This window comes from Capsicum annuum, chromosome 3 (assembly GCF_002878395.1).
Source record: "Capsicum annuum cultivar UCD-10X-F1 chromosome 3, UCD10Xv1.1, whole genome shotgun sequence".
Classification (NCBI taxonomy): Eukaryota; Viridiplantae; Streptophyta; class Magnoliopsida; order Solanales; family Solanaceae; genus Capsicum; species Capsicum annuum.
The window spans coordinates 188,875,529-188,900,595 of NC_061113.1; positions in this window are offsets into that span (position 1 = coordinate 188,875,529).

Below are 25,067 nucleotides of genomic sequence, written 5' to 3' on the forward strand. Positions count from 1 at the left end.
ATATATATATATATATATATATATATATATATTATACGTATATATGTATATATATTCTCTATAGACTCTAAAGTAGTATATATTTAACGTATACATGTGTATATATTTTGAAAGTAGTATATATATATATAGGTTGTATGCATATTGTTTCAAGTAGTATATATATTTTATTGTACTTATATATGTGTATATATATTTTCTATCTAGAGTATAGACTAAAGTCTAAACTCTAAAGTAGTATATATTTATTTAATTGTATATATGTGTATGTATTTTCTAAAGTAGTATAATATGTAACATATAGTATATGTTATACGTTTATTGTTTAACTCTTTTAAAACGTATATATTATAGTTATAGGTGTATATATATAGAATATATTGGAAAAAACATATAAATTCGAATTAAAATTTCTTTTAGAATTTGACCAGTTTTGATTGGTCAAAATCGGATTTGCGCTTAGTGGACCGGTCACGGGCTAAATTGGGATTTTTTACTGTTGGCCCGAACCAGACTGGCCCGTTTAGATCTGAACCGGTACCGGACCTGCCCAAAACCCGATAACAATAGTTGGACCAGTGTCGGTTTGAATTGGACAAGCCCGGTTGACAAGCTTGGGAGGAAGTAATAAGTATTCTCTCCATTTACTTTTACTTATCTATTATACTAAATATATTTTACTTTTACTTGTCCATTTTAGCATATCAAATAAAATCATTGGTCTACGTATATTTTTTTTTTGGCAAAAAGAAATTTATGGATCAAAATTTTGATTTTTTAAACAAATTAAAATCACAAACTTAGAATTGAAATCTTACCTTTTAGTTGAATTTGATATTGAAATCAATTTTTTTATTCAAAAATCGTAAACAAATACCAATTTTAAATCAGAATTTAAAATTTAAACGACCAAACTATACTTAAGTTATTGAAAGTAATTTACCCGTAAATCATCAAAAAAATGAAAGTAGTAACTCAAAAATAAGATACTCTTTACTATGTCATCATTTAAAATACATAAGTTGTCAATATTAACATTAATATGTTAAATAATACCCCTTCACAGTAAACTAAAGAAGACTGACGTTGATCAAGTACAAAACAAGTTTCAAGTACATGATGATCCTTTGTTAATTTTAGATTACAACTAATCATATGGATCAAGGAAAAAAATCAAGATGAAAATATTTTAATATTTACACACAAGGAAAGAGCATTGAAAATAGGACGAATCAATGAGACTGGTGCGCAAATTGAAAGTCAAGTCAAATTTGAATTAGTTTTTTGAATTTCCAAACCTTTCTTGTTTGGCTTTGGAGAACAAGAAGAGGTCATTCCTACTCTAATGTAAAATGATAAATTTATGCCTTTAAAGCCACCAACGAACACAGGAGAAAGCACAAAAAGGAAGAGTTTTTAGAGTGTGATCATTTGTGAGAGAGAGATTATAGATAACTGACAACATGAAGAAGAACCTTTTTTTCAAGAAGATCAGTGATACAATTCTTAAATTGTCTAGTTTAATTCTTTGAGCTTAACTTATAGCCTATTACATTCATAAAGAATTTATGCTAGGCACTTGTTTCTCGAGTTGTAAAGGTGTCATGATCCAAAAAATAGAGTACGTGATGGCATCCGTCACACCCTTCAGTAAAGGTAAGCCTATCTTAGCCCAAACACTAATTAAAAAAAATCAAAAACGGAAGAAGAAAAATTGAATAATCCAAAAGTATCGGAAGATGAAATAATAATTTCAAAAATACATCCCAGGTCTTGTTTCCAATAATACAAACCTTTAAATATAGAATAGTATCAATAATTACAGTATTTTAAATGTGAATAAAGCATAAGATAAATAAAGAGAGACCCGAATACACTTTATAGAGCGTCATAACTATTTTGATCTCCGCAATATCAACACTGAAGAAACACACTTTATGATCTACTTCTCAAATCAAGGCCTGCACGGGGTGTAGAAAATAAGAAAAGGAAAAAGGAAGTAAGGGTAAGTACTAAAAACGTGTAACTCAGCAAGCATCATGAATAACCGATCCTAATCTAAAGCGATGATGAGATCCAGTACCACAACTACTCAAGGTTTCCTTTAATCTACCACAGATAAATACACGACTTCATCCTAACGAGGTATACCAACTCAACATTCATAGGAATATAAATATACAGAGTAGGAAAAATAATTCAAGAGAGTTAACTCTGGTCATTTTATGATCAACAAGTAAAGGAAGTCATTTGTGAGGGGACTCACTACAACAGTATATCATACTCAATAATCATATCCAATCAATAATCTAGGATAAAATTGTGAGAACTTTTAAATATGTGTAATTCATGCTACCTACAGGTGCGACACTACAGTCTCACTGATCAAGTCATAATCATACCCACATCTTATAATATCTCAACCTCTGATTCACTATAAAAAATGGATCTAATTGCGGGGTTATTTTAATCCCTGTAAAATTATATCAAATATGAGAGGGTTAAAAAAGTGCCTCTAAAAATTATATATTTGGGGGATTTTTTAACCCCCGCTATATATAAAAAAAAATAGCGTTAAATAAAAAAATATTTTTTTGCCTAATTTCCTCCAAAATATTTCTCTCTCTCATTTTTCCCTAATTATAGTTGATAGGGTACTCTCCATCAATTATTGATTAGACAGTGGAAGGTAAGCTGGCCATTGATTAGATAGTTGATAGAAACTCCGGCCAGTGCTACACAAGTCTCCGGTTGGCCATTGCCTTCCCAGCTCCCAGGTAATTATTTTTAAATATGTTTCCATGGAAAACGGTGTAGGAAAGCTTAGTGTTTGTTTCACTAGCGTTACCGCCGTGGAAAGTCATCAACAGAAGAATTTTTTGGTGATGATATCCAACCCTGTTTAAGATTTGGGTCATTCATTTTGCTATGTTCGACCCGACCCTATAACAAAGATTTAGGTCCTCCAAAGTTCACTCAGAGGAGGCCACCACTTTCCGGTCAATCTCCAACACCTCTGTTAGCGCCAAAACCTCCACGCAGCTGTCCATGGAATTTGTCAATCTATATTCGTATAACAGTATTGATAGGTCTTTAGCTTTTGAATTTGGATTTAGGCTCAGGTATCCACATAATAATCTATTAGTTTCTTTTCCTGGACTAATGAAAGAGTAGATTAAGATTATTTTTTCATTTATCCTAGTCAAAAAAGTTTAAAATCTTGCCCAAGTCAACACCTGGTCATGTTTCTTTGATAGGAAGGTTAATTAGTTGATTTGACATTTATCCTGAAATTTGTTTTGTCATTCATATGTAGTTGTTTAGGGTAAGTTGGAGGGAATAAATTTTGGTTTATGTTGTTATTCTGCTTAGCATCTTCTGGTATGTTTATATTAGTACTTAGTAGGGTGTAAACTTGTCTTAGATAGAAAATTAGTAATTATTTGCCTATTTTTCAGATCTCCCGCTCTTTTTCTTGGGTCTCATGTAGAATCATCTGGAACTTCTTAAATAGTATTTAGTTGCTGATTCACTATTAGGTGTCTTATGGTTTGATGTTTATTATGCTGAAATAGGCAGAAATGAACTGATGACTCCATGGAAATTATAAAAAGAAAAACCTTCCCCCAAAACATAAAATAAGGCTAGGTAGGAGCACAATCCAACAAGTTTAATGTTAAAGGAACAAGGCATTATCTAAAAAAGTTTTATCTTAAACGAACAAAGTGAAAAAAGGCTAATGTTGGCCTCCGTATAAAGGATGTTTAGGGAAGGAGATTTACCATATTATGTTAATGATTACAATGACAGAAGATAGAAACCTCACATTATTCGTGTGTCTTAGAATGCCAATAAGTATGCAACTCAAGATAGTGCTGCTAAGTTAGAGAACTAAGAGGGAGGGGAGCACTAACTTAGAAGCATAACATAAGGTTGACTTTATTTACTACTGGTTTATCTCAATTTGGTCATCAAGATGTTAAAATGAACAATTACCTTTCTAATCATTCAAGTAAAGATATGAATTTCTCATAAAGAATACTGAATGTGATTGCTTTATGATAGTTTTGGTATAAATTTGGTTGGTCTCAGTTGTTATTATAAAAATTAGCTTATCAATCATTCTTTGGTAGTAAAGCTAGGAGGCACTTCTTACTCTTCATCTTTTTAAATTCTTCTATGTGCAAGAATATACCCGAGTTGTGGATCCAGGTTGTTCTTTATTTATGTACTGTCTCAATATGTAATTATTTCAGTGCTATGCCTTCTTGTGGCTTGCCTAGTGATAAACTTTTTACATTTTTGATTTGTTCTACTAATTAAATATTAGATGATAACTTATGACATTTTCTATGACTGGTCCCAGAAGAATCTGGTATGATTGTTTCTTGCATCATGATGCTAAGGAATTGAGAATCCAGATATTTATTATCTTTTGGATGTTTAGTTGGTGAAATTCCATTGTGTGGCCCTTTTATAATACTTGACCATTGATTTGTAGTACATGAGACTCTTAACAACATTGCTCCTTAATGAGAATCACATCTTTTCTCTTTAATGAATCGACTTTTGTAGTTCCATTCCATTTTCTACATCCCCCATTCCTCTTTTGGTTTGTTGTTGCACTGGTTGATAGGCCATTTTTTCTTGCAGATCTTCTGTAACTTATCAGCTAGGAATAGTGCACCAATGGGCTTTTGAACAGTACATGTCACATTTTCTCATTCTTTTATTGCAAGTCTTGAGATTAGTACTCAGTTTCAAATATGTTCAGTGTTTGTTGAGGACATTATCTACAATTAGGGTAACAGTGTAACAAGATAGCAGGAAAAAAAATGCTTATTAACTATTCTTATCTTAAGCCTCCAAACAATGTCATGTGATATCTAGTACACCCAGCAAAGGGCAAAATGAATGGTTTTCAGCTTATCACTCTATAAAGTTTATAATCATTTTAGAACAGACTTATTCTAACTTCAAATGCAATGAAACTACCTTCTCTAAAGGTAGGGATAATGCTATATCCTACCTTCCCTACCTCCCGGCCCCTCCCCCACCCTAATTACACGTGGTATGTTGTGTTGTAGTGTGTAGAATGAGTTATATTCTAGGTAACATTACTTGTATTTGCATGTTTTAGTTTATATTTCATCTGAATAAGCAAAAGATATGAGCTTGAGTCTTCCTTTTAATATTAATAAGTCAAAGTATTTGGTGTTTGAATGAAATATATCTGATTAGAGTGAAACTGAACCTGAAGAACCCTCATCTAATTTGGATTTGAGTTAGCTGATTAATTGATATATGCTCTTTTATGGGTGTATAGTGTGTAGAATTAATTATGTTCGCTGTAACTTTACGGGTATTTATATGTTTTAGTTCAAATATTTTATTCGAATAGGCAAAAGATATTAAGTTGAGTCTTCTTTTTTATGTTTATAATACAAAATAATTTAGTATTGGAATGGAATATGTCTAATTTGAATGGAAAGGAAACAGAAGAATGGTTTAGCTGACCTCAACTTGTGTGTAGAGTGAGTTATGTTCTAGATATCTTTACTAGTGTTTGTATGTTTTCTAATCCAAATATTTCATCTAAACAGGCAAAAGATATAAGCTTAAGTCTTTCTTTTCAATGCTAAATAAAACAAAATATTTAGTATTGGAATGAAATATACTTGGTAGGAGTGGAAAGGGAACTGAAGAATGGTATAGCTGACGTCAACTAGTTTGTATTTGAGTTAACTGAACAATTTGACGCGTCTTTCTCATAAATTCACTTAAAGTGAATAACAATTCCAAGTAGGCAAATTAAACTTAAACATGTACCTGATATTAGTAGGCTAAAAAGTGAATAAAGGCCAATGGAAGTACAAAAATAACTCCACAGTTGTATCAAGGCAACATAACTAATGATCACAGCAGCATCATGTATCAGTTAAAGAAAAAGGCTCTAACACATTTTATGGGACTAGCTGCTGCTAAAAAAGTTGTGAAAATATAATTGACGAGTCATTTCCAAGAATACGCCATACTCATGGCAGTTAATGCTGTAAATAGATAGCTCAAAAGTAAAACTAAGAAACCGTATCCATTAGACTAGTGCTTCCAAAGAGTCTGCATACCTTTCAAAATAACAGAGATCTTTATTGGAGTTCTATCCCACCGAGCCCATTATTTAACTCCAGAAAATCTGATTGTTGAAAGAGGGTGCTATTCAACGTAACTTATAGTCTTTTATTTTGTGCTTGATGGTCCTCCACAACACATTAATCTAGTTTTTAGCCTAATCTTGTAAGCAATTTATTTTGTGCTTGATTTTGTTTCTGTATATTGAACGGTATTACCTGTATGTTGAATGGTACTCAGGTTCCTAGTTTTATATTACCTGTATGTTGAATGGTACTCAGGTTCCTAGTTTGATCAACTAATTGAGTAGTTTGAAACTATAGCATGAAGTAGTTGTTGATTGATCGATTTATATTTATAATGATATTTTTTATTTGTATGCAAATATAAATGTAATACTAACTGAAAGTTTATCTGATTGGTTTTTATACTTTGTATTTTTATGTAGACAAGTGATGCGGCTAGTGGACCCAATTTCCCATGGATGCAAGGAGACCACGGATGATAGTGATCCTAATGACAATCGTTGATTTTGTTGCAAATTATCTTAGATATTTAATTATGATGATGTAATTGTGTGGTTGGAGCGAATATTAGAATATTGAAGGTTTGGTGTATAAATTTGATTTTGGAATTTAATGATACTAGTTAATGTTGAAAATTTAGAGTTTGAAGTGCTAATGTTGAAAATTTAATTTTAAAGTTTAATGTTCAATGTATTTTTGATATGCTTGTGAATTACATTGTTTAATTAGTCATGTTGTGTTAATGATATATGAACTGAATAAATGTTGGATTGTAGGTTATGCCTAAAGGAACAATTAAATTTGAGCTAAAATTAGAATTTATAATTTGTTATTGAAAATTGATTGGCCCCACTAAATTAAAAAAGAATTGCGGAGGTTTTGAACCGCCTCAATTTTTAAATAAAAATTTATTATTAAAAGAATTAAATTTAGAGTAACAGAGGTCCACCGACACAAATTAATTATGGAGGTTGGAAAAAATAGCCGCAAATGATTTATGACGGCTCGTATTGTGGGGATTTTGGAAACCGTCGGAATTGAAATTTGTAGGGGTTTAAAACCCCCACAAACCTTAAAATTAGCCCCCACAATTTGTCTCATTCTTTGTAGTGATTCAACCAAGAGAAGATAATATATGATGTAATGTAAAGAAATGAATACAAAATACACAATATCACAACTAAGGTTTTATCGCGGTAATGTTGTACAAAAGTAAATATTCAAACAAAATATCAAATCACACCAAGGAATGCAATACAATATGATAGTGATGATGGTATAAGCCATTGCATGACTTTCTGTAACACCCCACATTTTTGGGCTAGATATTGAACCATCGTTCCTACATGTGTAAACTCTAATCCATGATTTGTATTTGAATACATGTTTCATGATCCTTATCCTAGTGTGAAGAGAGCTTATGAGGTGGAAAAATGTTCATAAGAATCACTTAGAGAAAATTCAGCTAAGAGCCTTTGATTCGGCCAAATTTTTTGTATTCGATTCTACAAGGGTCAACTTTGAACGCATATAACTTTTTATATATGTGAAAATTTTAATCTTAAGACCCACCAAGTTATAGTTGAATTATCTTTTCAACGATATCAATTTTTCCTTAATCCGATACCCGAGCAAAAAGTTATGACCATGTAAAGGTCTTCCGTCGCATGACAATCCCAAATAGTCACTGGATGAGGTGTGCTATGGACGTGTGTCGCACAACCCCAGGTGAGCAATTGGCATGTGCCGCACAACCTAAGGTGTGCAATTGGCATGTGCTGCACAACAATAGCATAGTGCCAAAAGTGCTTCGCTTTAACATAAATCAAGGGCGGTGAAGTCTTTTCACACTACTAAACCATCCCTAATCATGCCTAAAAGATATAAAGTTTCTTTAAACACGTAAATTCCACTCTCTTATTCCTAAGCATTCAAGTCATGATTTGAAAATCCTCCTCCTTTCCCAAGAACAATAATCCAAGATTTTCCTCTTAAGAACACAAGAATTCAAGCTGCCAAGTTCAAAAATTTTCAAGAAAACATCAAGAATAGGGTTTCTTTCACAAGTTCATCATTCAAGTACCAAGATTCAAGCTTTATTCCTCCAGAATTCAATGGCTGAAGTTCCAATTTCAAGTTTCTTCAAGAATTCATTCAATTAAAATATGTGGGCCTTCATTCATGGGCCTCTTTCACCCATGGAGCCCAAAAATCTTTCTTTGATTAAAAGATGAGTTTTCTTTTATTATGAAGATACAAATGTTCAAAATGGGTTTATTTTATGCCTTTCCTTTGTGATTTGAAAATAATTCATGTCCAAGTATGATTCCATGAATAATTATGTTATCTCATGCTACAAGTTTCAATTTCCCATGTCATATTCAAGTGAATTTCATGTTAAACTCCCAATTTAAGAATTTAGCTATGTAATTATGTTGATTTCTCTTGTTTAACACCTTCCCATGTTCAAGTTCATGAATCTCATATGTTTGGTGGAATGTTTATATTTTGGGTCTTTGAACCATGATTACCATATTATAGTTTTAAGTGTTAATATCGTGCTTTATGGTCATTTCAGTGATGACAAGTTATGAACACTCAATACCTATGTATGTACATATGGTTCAGATCTTTCAAGTAATAATTCATTGAAACCATGAGCCTTATTATTTACTTAGATGGTTATGATCATGATGAACGCTATCAGTTATGTAAAAATGTTTGGTTGAGTTTAATTTAGTTCAGTTCAGTTAGGAGTAGGATTTAACACTGAGTAAACCCAGGGATAGGGGATCACCTCCTAGTAGAGGGTGTGGACTCTAGTAGCAGTTTGTGAGTTTTAGAACTACGAAGCTAGCATAGGTTTGAGATGCCCACCTGCTAGTCGAGGTTTGGCATATATCTTATGAGAGCACCTGCTACAAGAGGGTGACTTCTTAGTCCTTTGGGACACTAGTTTAGTAGGTCCACACTGCCTGTGTTAGTACCCGTGGCATTGTACTGACACCCTTCCAACTGGGGTTATAAGTTGGACCCTGATTAGCTCAGATTGGGGATGTTGGTTACATGATACCTCTCACAGTTTCATTCCAGTTATTCAGACTAAGTACATTACAGTTTTACATAATCAGTATTTAGATATTAGTTAACCAGTACACATTTATCAAATAATCAATAGACATATACTAGCAAATCAGTATTAAGATATCAGTAACTCAATATCCAGATGTTAGTTGCTAAGTATTCAGTTATTGATTATTCAGTATTAAGGTTTTAGTTTGTCAGTTTTCATATATAAGCTTTCATATATCAACTACTTAGTATATAGACATTTGTTATCCATTTGCTTAGATTCCAGTCGTTCAATCACTCAGGCATAAACCATTCAGTTAATTAGATCTACTTAGTACATGTTATGTTTGGTTTGAATGCTTTTTTATTAATGCTTAGTATATTTGTATATTTAGATCCTTGAGTTATATCAGTTTCCATATTATAGTTTCATACCCAGTATTCGTACATCATCTTCAATATAGTTTTTATAGCATTTTTAGTCTTACATGAGATTTACATATAATATTCATGTTTTATCATTTCCCAGCTTCAGTTTTAAGAAACTAAGTATAGTGATTCACCAGGTATTAGATTATGTTAGTTACTCATCTTTTAAGATACTTCAGGTTTCAGTTGATTTTAGTCTCTTAGGGAGTCTACTAGCACTTAGCATGCATGTTTTAAGATTATGTATCTGCTCAGTTTTACTTATTACATTCACCCCCAATTACTCAGTACATTTCAAAGTACTGATCCACATATATGTCTCTGTGCTACATTTTTTTATAATGCAGGTAACAGTTGTACACATCATAATCAGACAGTTGTAGCTTCCAGTCAGCAGGGGATGGGTTCTCTTATTTTAGGGACACCCGTTAGTTGTAGTTTATGTACTGTATTGTATTTATTCATATATATTAATTTATGGTAGTTATAGGTATGTCCCAGCTATCTATAGTCAATATAGTAGAGGCTTCATAGATAATCAATCAAAGTCATCAAAAGTAAATTACTATCCTCTCTTCATTTTTATTAGGTTGTCAACTTTATCAGTATCATATTCAGCAAGACTATGCCATGATCATGTTTCCGCACAACAAACTTAGCTATTTTATATATTATAAATTAGTTGCACAAGTATCATGCCAATTCATGGGTTAGCTTGGAATCACTTATGATTTTAAATACCGTGTTATGACTAGGGGTAATCTCGGGTCGTGACAAACTTAGTATCAGAGCACAGAGTTCAAGTGTCCTAGGATGTTTATGAAGTCGTGTCTAGTAGACTCTTGTGGGAAAGGTATAGAGATATCTGTACTTTTTTTCGAGAGGCTAAAGAACATTTAAGAAAAGTTTCCCTTCTTTCATGTCTCAGATCGTGTAGTAGAAGTATTCTCTAAGAAATTTATACAGATTCCTATGTTATACTATTAGCAACAAAAATAACTAAGCTTAAATTTGTACAGACCAAGTTTTTTTAGACAGTCCCCATAGACAATTATGGGATTGTATGCAGGATCAAAAGTATCCCATTAGTTCTTTTAATTTCCAAAGTTTGAAAGATTTCATTCATGTTCATGAAAATCGTACACTAAGCTAAAGTCAGATGTGCTTTCAGATCCCTTCTCAGAATCCTTTGACAACATATGATCTAGAGTTAGAAACATGAACCTAGAAGTTTAGTAGCAGTAAAGTGGGGATAGTGTTTATTTGGATTTAGTAGATTATGTATCCATGGGGTTAGTTGTATGAAGGGTGAATTAGTAGGCTTAAACTAGTGTATGCAAGAATTTGAGTTTGTTGATTTAAAATTTAGTATGATGATGTTGGGTATGTAAGTGTAGTGGAAATTCTTCTAGTTTAGGGAAAATATAAGTTTAGAGGTGTGACATTAGTAGGCTATGAAGGAAATAATTATAGTTCATTAAAAGTTTGGGAATATCCATGTTAAGAGTTATATTTTAAGTTTGAATCTAGGTTAAATGAGTTAATAGAAAGAAGATATGAAGTTCTAGATGGTGTGAATTCAGAGGGAAGCACTAGCAGTGGCTTTTACACTTTTAGGTGTAATCTTTCAGGGCGAGTTTAGTTTTATGTGTATTTTTATATCTCGAGCTCTAGAGTAAAGTGGTTGCAGTTTAGTTAGAGTTTATTAAGTGGTTCATAGACTTAGAATAGTGGCTTAAAGCTAAGGGGGAGATGATAGAATAAGTAAACAAGTCAGGCTCTCAGATTCTAGTAGTGATGCCAGAGTATTATAGAACATCAATAGGGGAAGAAGATGTTTGACCCCTTTTTATCTCAGTGAAAAGTTTTGTACTTCAGTCATCACGACATCTACTCATGCCTTACATGTCAACTCTATGATCATAGTTCAAGGTTATGCATATCATAGAGAACTATGTGCGCTTCCAGTTCCTAGTATAAGAAGTTCCAGTTTACTCTGTAGTATGAATCATATTCCATGAATTTATAAAGTCTGAACTCAGGTCAAGCAGCTCATGACTCATGTCTCATACATTACTGTATGTTCAGCTCTAGGTATTCATCCTAGTCTTCTAATGATCATATAAATTCAGATTATGTCATTTATGCCCTCAGTTTAGATCTTTTTGATGAATCTATGATATTGATACTCTATTCCCTAGGCCTCAGTTAAGTGTCAAGTTGTGTATAGTATCCTTCCCTGCTTCAGAATCTCATGTTCATTCAGTGAACTCTCCTTATGAAATGGTAGTGGTGATGAGTAATTGTTTAGATGGGAGAGACTAAATGCTTCTTGTTAATGAAAAAATTGTAGTATGCTTGTTTTATATAAGGTTCTTAGGTTGGAGGAATATTTAGGTTAAGATTTTTGTAAATGTCATGATTAGTTGAGAATTCTATGTATGTTTTCTTGGGGTAGTTCATGGAAGATGTTAATGATAGAGGTTTCGAGAATATAGAAATGATGCTTTATGGGTGTTTGTTTAGAAGTTCATATGTGGTTGTGATGATAGGCTGGAATGTCTTGTTGGTATATAAGTGGAAGAATGAGTTGTGCATTAGTAAATTCCTAGTAAGAGGTTGCATATAGTTGTTGAAGTGGTAATAAGAATTATTCATGAGATGAAAGATGTGAAACACAGATGAGGTATTGAGTTCATGGTTCAGACTAGTGTTATGATGTTGTTTATAGTACCTTGTGATTTCAAGCTAGGCTTGAACATAGTGAGAGTATGTAGTTCAACTCAAACTTTGACTACAGTAATTACATGTACCCATGTGAGTATTTTATGAGGAGGATAAGTTTGAATTGGGCAGATGCATTCCCTAAAATGTACTAATTCTACCCTAACATATGTTTCGTAGGCCTATATTCTATGCTATAGAGTTATAGCTATATTAAGATTCCTTGTTCAGATATCTCACTCAGATTATGCCTAAGAATTTTTTTCTACCTAATGTTATTAGAACTTTTTGCAATGGGTGTTGAAGAAATACTCTAGTTGAGTATAAACTTTAAGTATGTGCAAAGAGTGTTGAAGAAATACTCCAGTTGAGTATAAGCTTCAGTATGATTTAGTTTGTATAGCCAACAATTCAGTTTAGCAGCTGGACAGATAAGTTCCTATGGTTTTCCATCTTTACATCTGGTCATACTATCCGAAGTCTCATGAATATGGCTATTCTATGAGGTAATTCATTCACGTCTATGCAAGTTGCAAATTCAGTTCAGTCCAAGCATTTTGTTTTAGATTCATCTATTTAGTAATGATTCTGTCTATAAGTATTCAACGAATGATCTCCATTTTCCATGTATTCTATATCAGACATTGTAATACCCATTGCAAGACCTTAGTCTCATTATCTCACAATTTGTTCTTACATAATGTACTTGGCAAGGCCATGAAACCTTTTTTTTATTCCTTTATATGTTTTGTTGAGGAACAATCCAAAGGAGAAGTTACATACCTTATTCCATCCTTAGTAACTCTTGAAATTTTTTTGCATCAGTATCACTTCGCAGTTGTATATTGATGATAATATCATGAATATTTCAAGTGAGTTTTAAACTCTCAGCATGAATCAGCTCCTTACAGTCAAGAGAGTCAAGTCAACTCAGAAATCAGTTTCATGATGGATGTTATAGAGTTTTAGATCAGGTATATCATTCATTACTAGAAATGTCATGAGTACATCATTCCACACTTAAAAGATTTCAACAAGTTCCTAGCCATCATTCTAGGACAAATAATTCCAAGGGGGAGATAATGTTGTACCCCACATTTTTAGGCTAGATATTAAACCGTCATTCCTACGTGTGTAAACTCTAATACCATGATTTGTATTTGAATACATGTGTCATGATCCTTATTCTAGTTTGAAGAGAGTTTTTGAGGGGGGAAATTGTTCATAAGAATATCTTCGAGCAAAGTGAGCTAAGAGCCTTTGATTCGACAAAATCTTTTCTATTAGATTCTACAAGGGTCAAATTTAAATGTGAATAACTTTTTATATATGAGGAATTTTTTGGTTCATGACACACCAAACTGTACATAATTGAATTATCTTTCCAATGATACCAATTTTTCCTTAATCCGATATCCGAGCAAAAAGTTATGACCATACAAAGGTCGTGGATCACATGACAATAGCAAATGGCCACTGCATAAGGTGCACTATGGGCGTGTGCTGCAAAATCTCAGGTGTGCAATTTTCATACGCTGCACAACCTAAGGTGTTCGATTAGCATGCACCGCATAGCAATAGCATAGTGCCAAAAGTGCTCCACTTTGACTTAAATCAAGGCCGTTGAAGTGTTTTCACACCCCTAAACCATCCCTAATCACTCCTAAATGATATAACCGGGTTTTAAATGTGTAAATTCCACTCCCTTAACCCTAAGTATTCAAGTCATGATTCACTCCCCCTTTCCCGAGAACAATAATCCAAGCTTTTCCTCTCAAGAACATAAGAATTCAAGCTTCCAAGTTCAAGAAGCTTCAAGAAAATATCAAGAATAGGGTTTCTTCCTCAGGTTCATCATTCAAGTCCCAAGATTCAATATTTATTCCTCAAGAATTCAAGGGTTCAAGTTCCAATTTTAAGTTTCTTCAAGAATTCATTCTATTAAAGTATGTGGGAGTTTATTCATTGGTCCCTTTTACCCATGGAGCCCAAAAACCTTTCTTTGATTAAAATATGAGTTTTGTTTAATTATGAAGATGTATATGTTCAAGATGGGTTTATTTTATGCTTTTCTTTAGTGATTTGAACTCAATTCATGTCCAAGTATGATTCCATTGATTGTTATGTTATCTTATGCTTCAAGTTTCCATTTTCTATGTCATATTCAAGTGAATTTCATGTTAAACCCTCAATTTATGTATTTAGCCATGTAATCATGTTGATTTCTCATGTTTAACACATTCCCATATTCATCTCACATATTTGGTGGAATGTTATTATTTTGGGTCTTTGAACCATGATTCTCATCCTATAATTTTAAGTCTTGATATCGTGCTTTATGGTCATTCAATGCTGGCGAGTTATGGACACCCAATACCTATGTGTTTACTTATGCTTTAGATCATTCAAGTAATAATTTAGTGAAACCATGAGTCTTATTATTTACTCAGACATTTATGATCATGATAAGCAGGACCAATTATGTAACAATGTTCAGTTAAGTTTAGTTCAGTTTAGTATCAGTGTTAGTGTCAGTTCAGTTGAGATTAGAATTTAGCACCGAGTAAACCCAGAGATGGGGGCTCACTTACCAATAGAGGGTATGACCTATAGTAGCAGTCCATGAGTTCCAAAACAACGTAGACAACATAGGTTTAAGATATCCACCTACCAATTGAGGGTTGACACATATCTCATAAGAGCACCTTCCAGTAGAGGGTGACTCTTTAGTCCTTTAGGACACCAGTTTAGTCGATCCACACAGCCAGTGTTAGTACTCGTGGCATGATACTGCCACCCTTCCAACTGAGGTTACAGGTTGAGCCTTGATTAGCCCATATTGGGGCATGTCAGATACATGATACCTCCTACTGTTTTAGTCCAATTATTCAAACTAAGTATATTTTAGTTTTACATTATCAGTATTTAGATATCAGTTAACTAGTATGAAGTTATCAAATAATTAGTATACAAATACTAACAAATCAGTATTCAGATATCAGTAAAATCACTATCCAGATGTTAGTTACTAAATATTCAGTTATTGATTATTCAGTTTTCAGAATTTAGTTTGGTAGCTTTCATATATCAGCTACTTAGTATATAGACATTAGTTATCTATTTTCTTAGATTCCAATCATTCAGTCACTCAGATATTAGCCATTCAATTAATCAGATCTACTTTGTACATGTTATGTTTGGTTTGAATGCTTAATTATTAATGCTCTGTATATTTATATATTTAGATACTTGAGTTATGTCAGTTTCCACTATATAGTTTCATACCCAGTATTCATATATCTTCCTTAGTATAGTTTTTATAGCATTTTCAGTCTTACATGAGATTTACATACAATATTCATGTTTTATCGTGTCCCAGCTTCAATTCTACTTATTCTACAAAAATATTTAAGAAACGAAGTGTAGTAATCCACCAGTTATTAGATTATGTTAGTTAGTCATGTTTTAAGATATTTCAGCTTTCAGTTGATTTCAGTCTCTTGGGGAGTCTACTAGAACTTAGCATGCATGTTTTAAGATTATGTATCTACTCAATTTTACTTATTACATTCACCCTCACTTACTCAGTACATTCCAAAGTACTGATCCACATATATGTCTATGTGCTACGTTGTCTTATTATTTAGGTAATAGTTGTAACCTATACATCATAATCAAAAAGTTGTAGCTTTCAGTCAGCAGGTGATGAGTTCTCCTATTTTAGGGACTCCCATCAGTTGTAATTTATGTACTGTATTACATTTATTCATATGTATTAATTTATGGTAGGTGGTGAAATGTCCTAGCTATCTATAGTTAGTATAGTAAAGGCTTCATAGATAGTCCATCAGAGTCATGAAATGTAAATTCCAGTTCCCTCTTCATTTTTATTAGGTTGTTAGCTTTGTTAGTATAATATTTATCCAGGATATGCAATGATTATGTTTCCACACAATAAACTAGTGATTTTATATATTTAAATCAATTGCTCAAGTATCATGTTAGTTCATAGGTTAGCTTGGGATAACCTGTGTTTCTAAGCACCATGTTATGACTAGGGGGTAGTCTTAGATCGTGACAAACTTGGTATCAGAGCACTGAGTTCAAGTGTCCTAGGGTATCTATGAAGCCGTGTCTAGTAGAGTCATGTAGAACGGTACAGAGACGTCTGTACTTTTCTTTGAGAGTCTATCAGGCATTTAATAATTGTTTCCCTTCTTTCATGTCTTAGATCATGTAGTAGAAGTTTTCTCTAAAAAATTTATACAGATTCCCATGTTACTCCTTTAGTGCCAACTCTGCCTTATACTTGATACAATAGAAATAACCAAGCTTAAATCCTTACAAATAGAGTTTTCTCAGAAAGTCCCCACGGACAGTTATGGGATTGTATGTATGCTCGAAAGTATTCCATCAATTCTCTTAAGTTCCAAAGTTTGAAAGATTTCATTCATGTTCATGAAAATCATGCACTAAGCTAAAGTCAGATGTGCTTTTAGATCCCTTCTCAGAATCCTTTGACAACATATGATCTAGAGTTAGAAGAATGAGCCCAGAAGTTTAGTAGTAGTAAAGTGGGGATAGTGTTTATCTGGATTTAATAAATTATGTATCCTTGGGGCTAGTTGTATGCAAGAATTTGAGTTTGTTGATTCTAAATTCAGTATGATGATGTTGGGTATGTTAGTGTAGTGAAAATTCTTCTAGTTTAGGGAAAAATATATAGTTAGGTGTGACATTAGTAGGATATGAAGGAAATTATTATGGTTCATTAAAAGTTTAGGAATATCTATGTTAAGTGTTAGAATTTAAGTTTGAATCTAGGTTAAATGAGTTAATAGAAAGAAGATATAAAGTTCTAGATAGTGTGAATTCAGAGGGAAGTACTAGTAGTGGCTTTTACACTTTTAGGTGTAATTTTTTAGGGTGAGTTTGGTATTTATGTGTATTGTTATATCTCGGGCTATAAAGTAAAGTGGTTGTAGTTTATCTGGAGTTTTTAAGTGGTTCACAGACTTAGAATGGTGGCCGAAAGCAAGGGGAAGATGATAGAACAAGTAATCAAGTCAGGCTCTCAGATTCTAGTAGTGATGCCAGAGTATTATAGAACATCCGTAGGAGAGGAAGATGCCCAACCCATTCTTATCTATGTGAAAAGTTTTGTAATTCATTTATCACAACATCTACTTATGCCTTACATGTCATCTCCATGATCATAGTTCATGTTCATGCGTATCATAGAGAATCATGTGCACTTCTAGTTTCTAGTATAAGGAGTTCCAGTTCACTCAGCAGTACGAATCTTATTCCATGAATTTATGAACTCCCAACTTAGGTCATGCAGCTCATGACTCATGTACTCATGCAATACAGTATGTTCAGTTCTAGCTACTCATGCTACGCTTCTAATGATCTTCTAAATTCAGATTATGTCATTTATTTCCTCAGTTTAGATCTCTTTGATGAATCCAGGATATTGATTCTCTATTCCTCAGGCCTCAGGAAAGTGTTAAGTTACGTATAGTGTCCTTTCATGCTTTAGTATCCCATGTTATAACCTTTCAGTGACCTCTTCTTATGAAATGGTAGTGGTGATGAGTAATTGTTTAGATGGGAGAGAGTAAATGTTCCTAAATAAAGAAAATATTGTAGTATGCTTTTTTATATAAGGCTATAAGGTTGAAGGAAGATTGAGGTAAAGCTTTCTGTATATGTCATGGTTAGTTGAGAATTCTATGTGATTTTTTTTGAAGTAATGCATGGAAGTTGTTAATGATAGAGGTTTAGAGAATATGAGAAAGATGCTTTTATGGGTGTTTATTTAGAAGTTCATATGTGGTTATAAAGATAGGCTGGAATGACATGTTGGTATATATGTAGAAGAATACATTGTGCGTTAGTAAATTCCTAGTAAGAGGTTGAATGTAGCTGTTAAAGTGGTAATAAGAATTATTCATGAGATTAAAGATATAAAACACGCATGGGGTATTGAAATCATGGTTTAGACTAGTGTTATGTGTAGTACCTTGTGATTTCTATCTAGGCTTGAACATAGTGAGAGTATGTAGTTCAACTTAGACTTTGACTAGAGTAATTACATATACCTATGCGAGTATTTCAGGAGAAGGCTAAGTTTTAATTGGGCAGATGCATTACCTAAGGACTGGTAATTCTACCCCAGATTATGTTTCATAGGCCTATGTTCCATGTTACAGAGTTATAGCTATATTAAGATTCCTTGTTCAGATTTCTCACTTAGATTATTCCCAGAAATTCTTTTCTCCTTAATGTTATTAGAACTTCTTGCAAAGAGTGTTGAAGAAATACTCTAGTTGAGTATAAGATTTTATTAAGTATTCATTCTGTATAGCCAGCAATTCAGTTTAGCAATCGAACAAATATTTTCCTATGTTTTCCCATCTTTCCATCTATTCATACTATCCGAAGTCTCATGAATATGGCTACTCCATGAGGTAATTCATTCACGTCCATGCAAGTTGCAAATTTATTTCAGCCCAAGCATCATGTCTCAGATTAAGCTATTTAGTCAAGATTCAGTTCATAAGTGTTCAGTGGATGATCTTAGTTTTCCAAGTATTCCAACTCAGACATTGTAATACCCATTGCACGACCTTAGTTTCGTTATCTCATGATTTGTGCTTACATAATGTACTTGGCAAGGCCATGCATCTTTTTTCTTTTGATTCCAATACGTGTTATGTTAAGTAGCAATCTAAAGGACAAGTTACATACCTTATGCCATCTTTAGTAACTCTTGAAATTTTATTGCATCATTATCACTTTGCAGTTGTATATCTATGATCGTATCATGAACATTTCATGTGTGTTCTAAACTCGCAGCATGAATTATCTCCTTATAGTCTATAGAGTCAAGTCAGCTCAGAAATTAGTTTCATGATAGATGTTATAATGTTTCAGCTCAGCCATATGATTCATTACCAAACATATCATGTGTACATCATTCCACACTTAAGAGATTTCAACAAGTTCCTATACATACTTCTAGGACAAATGATTCTAAGGGGGAGATAATGTAACACCCCACATTTTCAGGCTAGATATTGAACCGTCATTCCTACTTGTGTAAACTCTAATACCATGATTGTATTTGAATACATATGTCATGATCCTTATCCTAGTTTGAAGAGATCTTTTGAGGGGGAACAAGTTCATATGAATCACTAAGAGCAAAGTGAGCTAAGAGCCTTTGATTTGGCCAAATCTTTTGTATTCAATTTTACTAGGGTCAAATTTAAATGTGTATAACATTTTATATATGTGGAATTTTTAAGATCAAGACCCACTAAGTTATAGATAATTGAACTATTTTTCCAACTATACCAATTTCACCTTAAACCAATATTCGAGCAAAAAGTTATGACCATGCAAAGGTCGTGGATGAGGTGTGCTATGGGCACACACTGCACAACCTCAGGGTTGGAATTGGCATACGCCATACAAACTAAGGTGTGCTATTGGCATGCGCCGTATAGCAAGGGTATAGTGCCAAAAGTTCTCCATTTTGACTTAAATTAAGGGCGTTGAAGTCTTTTCACACCCCTAAATCATCCATAATCTCTCCTAAATGATATAAGGGGTCTTTAAACACGTAAATTCCACTCCCTTAACCCTAAGAATTCAAGTCACAATTCAAAACCTCTCTTCCTTTCCCAAGAACAATAATCCAAGATTTTCCTCTCAAGAACACAAGAATTCAAGCTTCCAAGCTCAAGAATCTTCAAGTAATCATCAAGAATTGGGTTTATTTCACAAGTTCATCATTCAAGTTCCAAGATTCAAGTTTTCTTCCTCAAGAATTCATGGGTTCAAGGTCCAATTTCAAGTTTCTTCAAGAATTCGTTCAATTAAAGTATGTGGGTGTTCATTCATGGGTCCCATTTACCATGAAGGCCAAAAACCTTTCTTTGACTAAAAGATGAGTTTTATTTTATTATGAAGATTCATATGTTCAAGATGCATTTATTTTATGCCTTTTCTTAGTGATTTGAACTCAATTCATGTCCAAGTATGATTCCATGGATAGTTATGTTATCTCATGCTTCAAGTTTTTATTTTCCCTGTCATATTCAAGTGAATTTCATGTTAAACCCCTAATTTATGAATTTACCGTGTAATCATGTTGATTTCTCATGTTTAACACATTCCTATGTTCAAGTTAATGATTCTCACATATTTGGTAGAATGTTCATGTTTTGGGTCTTTGAACCATGATTTCCATCTTATAGTTTTAAGTCTTGATATCGTGCTTTATGGTCATTCAGTACTGGTGAGTTATGAACACCCGATACCTATGTGTTTTTTTAAGCTTTAGATCTTTCAAGTAATAATTTAGTGAAACCACAATCTTATTATTTACTCAGATATTTATGATTATGATGAGCACTATCAGTTATGTAAAAATATTCAATTGAGTTTAGTTCAGTTCAGTTCAGTATCAATGTCAGTGTTAGTTCAGTTGGGAGTAGGATTTAACATCGATCGAACCCTGGGATGGGGGCTCACTTTCCAGTAGAGGGTGTGACCTCTAGTATCAGTCTCGGAGTTAAAGAACTACATAGCCAATGTAGGCTTGAGATGTCCACCTTCCAATTGAGGGTTGACACATATCTCATAAGAGAACCTGCCAGTGGAGGGTGACTCCTTAGTCCTTCAGGACACCAATTTAGTAGATCCACATAGCCAGTGTTAGTACCTATGGAACCAACACCTTTCTAATTAGGGTAACAGGTTGGACCCCGATTAGCTCAGATTGGGTCATGTCGGTTACATAATACCTCCCACAATTTTAATCCAGTTATTCATACTAAGTATAGTTTAGTTTTACATGATCAGTATTCAGATATCAGTTAACCAGTATACCGTTATCAAATAATCAGTATAGATATACCGATAAATCAATAATTAGATATTAGTAAATCAGTATCCAGATGTCAGTTGCTAATTATTCAGTATTCAGATATTAGTTAATCGGTTTTCATATATCATCTACTTAGTAGACAAACATTTATTATCTATTTGCTTAGAGTCTATCTATTAAGTCACTCAGGCATTAGCCATTCAATTAAACAGATCTGCTTAGTACATGTTATGTTTGGTTTGTATGCTTATTCATTCATGATCAATATATTTGTATATTCAGATCCTTGAGTTATATCAGTTTCCACCATATAGTTTCATTCCCAGTATTCGTACATCATCCTTCGTATAGTGTTTACAGCATATTCAGTCTTACATGAGATTTACATACAGTATTCATGTTTTACCGTGTCCCAGCTTCAGTCCTACTTATTCTACAAACGTCAAGCTTTAAGAAACTAAGTGTAGTGATTCACTGGTTATGAGATTATGTTTGTTACTCATGTTTTAAGATACTTCAGCTTGCAGTTGATTTCATTCTCTTGGTGAGTCTACTAGAACTTAGCATGCACGCTTTAAGATTATGTATTTACTCAGTTTTACTTATTGCATTCACTGCCGCTTACCTAGTACATTCAAAGGTACCAATCCACATATATGTCTATGTACTACATTTTCTTATAATGTAGGTACCAGTTGTAACCTACACATCATAATCATACAATTGTAGGTTCCAGTCAGCAGGTGATGAGTTCTCCTACTTCGGGGAGTCCCTTCAGTTGTAGTTCATGTACTATATTGTATTTATTCATATGTATTGATTTGTGGTAGTTGGAGGAATGTCCCAACTATCTATACTTAGTATAGTATTGGCTTCATAGATAGTCGATCAGAGTCATGAAATGTTAATTTCAGTTCTCTCTCCATTTTTGTCAGATTGTTAACTTTTTCAGTATAATATTTATCCAGGCTATGCCATAATTATATTTCCACACAGTAAACTAGCAATTTTATATATTTAAATCAGTTGCTCAAGTATTGTGCCAGTTCATGGGTTAGCTTGGGATCATTTATGGTTCTAAGCATCGTGTTACGACTAGGGGATAGTCTCGGGTCGTGACACTTTTGTATACACTATTCATGCCTCACTAATTTGTATAAGACCCATAGGGAGTTCACAACCCATATACTTTCATACTTTAATTCATCTCATTGACTAATGCTCATGGACCAAGAATTTAATAAAGTATTTCTCATCCACCTCATTGGCAAATGTTCACGGACCAAGAATTTTATGAAGTATTTCTTAGTGGTTCCAATTTCCATGAATATGATGAATGAGATGAGGATACATGCTCATAACCAAGTAATATCAAGATGATAAATCAAATCCATAATGGTATAAATAAGCTCAAACATGATAATAGTCAAGATATAGGCTATTGTATAGTACCACTGGAGTTAAAGTTATGTAAGACATCAATAATATCAGTCTAATCCGTTTTCTCCAATATCACAATAATGATAAGAGCAATAAATGCATCAAATATAGCCAATAATATAAAATCAAGCTCCCACTAGGGCATCACTACAAATAATAAGGTAATTGATGAAGAAATAAAACCAATAATATTAATTCAATTTTTAACTCAGGTATCACAATAATGATAATCAATAGATAAAATATTATATATCGAAACTTAACCAAACCTTGCTTATTCTGCATAATAAGTCTCTTCTTTCTCAATGATTATACCATAAGACTACATAACTAACCGGAGAATTATGCTATTTAACAATATGCCCTAGTGAGAGATACTAAATCTTAATAATCAACTCAACTATTACAAGTTCATTTATTCTATAATCATTTGCTAAACCTCAATCATTCCATAAAAAATAATAACAACATAATACCTTAAAAGTTCACGAAGACCCAATCATCACATCTAAATCCACTAAACATGATTCAAGCTCTAAAATAAGTATCCACTTTTAATTTATTTTAGGTCAATAATCCATCTCTATATAATCTAGAATAAGAAAGTTTGAAAGACTAAGGAACACAATTATGTAACTATAATCCATTAAAAGACTTCAGTACTCGCATAGATGCTCACCATTTCACCTAAGCAGGATCCTCAAACCCTAAGCGATTGACAATATATAATCAAATAAGCATACAATACATAAGCACTCTAAGAAAATCAAGGTATCTCTCAGCTCGCCTTTATAAAAGGTCTACAAGTCAAAAGAAGTTCAATAATACCCATATCAATTTATTTTGATTTCGAGTTTAAAGTCACTTTGAAAATTAGTTTTGAAAATACAACAGTAGAATTAGGATTTTATTTAAGAGTAATGTTTCCTATATCAAGAGAAAATTAAATGCGCTAATCCAATAAAAAATGAGTAAAAATCAAAGAAAAACTCATTTTGCAATTTACCTGGCAAAATACCCAAAATCATGTTTACATCAAAGATTTAGAGTTGTTTTGAATATGAAATTGATAAATAATGATAAAAATCAAGTTTAAAATCTTGTCCAAATAGTTTTGATTAAAACGCCTCTTTAAAATCATCCACACCAATCTCTTAAAGTCTATTAATAGTGAAATTGGGGTTTTGAATGAGAATGAAGATTAAATTCTATCCAAGCCCTATTAGGCCTTTCCTATCACAACCGCTTATGCTAAAAATGCTGCCTGACCCAAACTAAACTATCATAATTATAGGTGATCCATACCTATTGTGATGAGTAAGAGACCATATCCATACCGCTAACCCCTCACAAATGTGATTGCTCACCCCGTGTTTGCGAGGACCAATACTTCTTAACCTTCACGATCACGAGCTCTTGTCCATGCTTATGATGAACCAAGAAACCTTCTTATAAAGTGCAAGGATTGGCCAGGAATGCAAGAAAGAAGTATCAGTTGAACCAACAACAATCCAGATAGCAAAAATCATGTGGTGGAATGTCTCCGAATGGACTCTATAGATTCATTCGGGACTCCACAGAAATAAATTAATAATTCTACTAGGCTAATTTTGATATTTTAAATTTAGTGGAATCATTAGAAATTTTAAAAGAGATTTCTTACAATAAAATAATTCCCCCAAACCTCTATAGGCTAAAATTTTAACTAGTTTCTATTTAAGCGGTCAAAATGCAAAATAAAGGATTGGGGCCCAAACTAACTATGCTACTAACCCAAAATATACCTTTCGGATCTACTAGAACTATCAGAATCACCATCTGAAACTGAGATACTGAAATATTAATAAAAGTCAAACTAACCCCTTTAAAAAATATTCAAAATCACAAACTCATACGAAACACTCTCGAATGCATCGGGGTCCATGCAAATCATTCCTATAAATCAACTATGAGGAAGGATAAAATGGTCAAAATATAAAAAATTTTAAAAATCACTACGAGGGTCATTACATTATCCACCACTAAAATTCACGTTTGTCCTCAAACATACAAGTAAGAAAAGTGTCAAAATAGACAAAGAGTGGAAAATACCTTTGTAAACCTCAAGCAATCCAAAGAGGAGTCACAACTATAGCATTAATAGTCTTACTATAGAACCAGAAATATTTCACATAGTGACTCACAAGGTCACATCACTAGCATCTAAGGAAAAATTTCTTAATGAAGCTAAGTTTCTTTATTTCTGAACTTTCTCTATACCCCAAAACTGAGTCTATCATGCTAGAAGTTCTAAAGATACGCAGCTAATCTAAATCTACCTAGGACACCACAAGTCATTAACTGCACCA